Source organism: Amphimedon queenslandica, unplaced genomic scaffold (assembly GCF_000090795.2).
Source record: "Amphimedon queenslandica unplaced genomic scaffold, v1.1 AMPQUscaffold_12973, whole genome shotgun sequence".
NCBI lineage: Eukaryota > Metazoa > Porifera > Demospongiae > Haplosclerida > Niphatidae > Amphimedon > Amphimedon queenslandica.
In genome coordinates this window covers 42529-45011 of record NW_003546791.1, presented here as the reverse complement: position 1 = coordinate 45011, position 2483 = coordinate 42529, and positions in this window count along the sequence as shown.

Below are 2483 nucleotides of genomic sequence, written 5' to 3'. Positions count from 1 at the left end.
CTTGCAAAACCTGTAGGAGGCACGGCCATAACATCCTTTTCAGAAATTATAGCAGAAATTGCATCTTTCTACTCTCTTTTTTGTTGGAATTTGAGCCCTACGTCAAGCATTGCTTCTGCACCAAAATCTCCAGTTTATAAATGGTTATGAGTCTTTATGTGTCACTGCACAAACCTGTGTGGTGAGTTGACTTTGTGTATTGCAGTGGTCCTGACCTTCCGTCTCTTGTGAAGGTCAGGCCATACCTTACTGGGTTGCATTCAGTAATGCAGTAACATTACTAAGTACAAGTGTAGGATTAGCCCTATTTGGCTCCCACAACTTTTGAACAAGCTACACTTAGCAGACTGCTTTGAGGACCTCATCTTAACCTTGAGACTCCATTGGTACGACTATCATAGCTCAAGACCTTTTCTGTAAGCACTGTCAAGAATTCTAAAAATGGCTGCTGTTAGTTAAACAGGGATATTGTGGCCTTTGACTGATTATCTTTACATAAGTACAATGATTTTCCACGTTCGTATGCTTGTGTTAATATTTTTGTGATTATTTAAATAATTAAAGTCAAGTGGGATCTTTCGCCACAAGCCCTTTACACTTGCAAGGAGGCTGTTCCTCATAGCTCTTCATCCTGTAATATTGCTTTCACTTTTATTCATTGTCTGATTTATCTGATTTTGATTCAGTTGTCATCAACACAAAATGAAAAAGCAGGTACAGTAACTGCATATAATAGTCCATTAGCTTCATACTATTGATCCTCTATCTTTTCACATACATGCTAAACAAGACATACCATATGGCTGGAGTAATTTGTGCAATACCCTCTTTAACTTGAGGCTCCAATGCTTCCAATGTAAATTGTGTATTATGTTTTTAAGCCCATTCCATTTTTAAGTTCACAGTGTCCTACTGAAAGCCTCACCACTTCATGACCAGCACTTATTGCCATGTCATCTATAGCAGACTATGCAAGTATTTACTTTCATGTTGTAATGATGTAAAAGGCCTTCTTGTTTGAAGCAGCTCAAAATGGTATATTCTTGTTTGCTAATTTCTGTAATTTAAACACAAACAGAAAATAAGATGCACTATTTCTTGGATTTCCTCCGTCCTACTTCATTATCAGCTGAGGTATCAGCCTCTTATTCTTGCCAACTCTTTGCTGCAAAAGCTCTCTTGTTGTGTTTGCTTTTTTAACTGGTAGCTTCTTGATGACACTATTCTCCTATCCTCAATAAATTTGTACTGTAGGCGATGCCCTTTTTCTAGAACATATAGCTCTCCTTTTCCTGCTTTATCCTTCTGGCTACAGACTTGACTTTCCTCTAAGATGCCTTCTTCCAGTTTTCCCAATGTTGTCATGATCTGATGGATTTGAGCTTACATTACAGGTGCTGCTGCTGCATTGCCCAGCACCTCTGGCTCCAGTTCCTCAGGTTCCTTGCCTGATCCTGTAAAAGCTCTCCCAATCTTCAAGTATAGAGCTGCTAGCCATACCCTCAATGCAATAGGCGTGGGCCATTTGTTTTAATTGCAAATATCTCTCTTTTCACTCATTCGCGAAATTTTTTACCCCTGAATATTTTGAGCTGTTTGGTATCACTTTTACACCATGATGAAGTAGGTAGTGGTTCAAATCTTTTTGAATGATATGAGGTGTTGTCTGTTGCAAATATAAAGTTTATAGGAATATTGGGAAGGAGCTGATCTTTGAATCATCGCTCGAATTCCTAGTGATTCATATCTTTATGATACTGGTAGTCGTCTGAAGTGCCCCTTCACAGTTCTGCATTTGGTATCCAGCCACTTTCTGATCCTGTATGAAGGATGAAATCAGTCTCTTGCCCTTTCTGTATGGCTTAGTAATGCCATATCCTTGTGGACGTTAAGCGTTCCTAAACTACTTCCGTTACTCTAAAAATTAAGTAATTATTAAAATGATGCAACCTACTACAGTACATGTCAACTTTAATATACTGTGACTTTTGATCTTGTAGTTGTAACTAACATATGTTGTTATTCTTAGCAACATGTAATTTACAAGATCAAAGTATAACCACAAGTCTTGTTAGCAGTATGTTTCTATATAGTGCATGAACAAAGCATGGATGCTGGACAAAATTATTCTGTTTCAAAGTTTGTCATAGAATATTAGATGATTATTGATAAAGTAGATGTAATGTATTGTAAATTATTGTTCTTCTATCACTACTTTAGGTGCCTTTGAAGGATGGATAAAGAGACTATCCGTTTGATGTACACTTACTTTGAGAGGGAAGCTGAATTAAGCCAGCCAAGGGCAATTTACTGGTGGAATTATTTATCTGCAGTGTAGTGGAGGATTTTTGCACTAAATGAGGATAACATTTTTATGTGTGCTGCTCATACGATGTTATTTTCTGTCCAAGTTTCATTTTTTCTAATTTTGATTTTAAATTTTAAATTTACCACGCCTGCGAGCTTTAATTAGGGATAGTCCC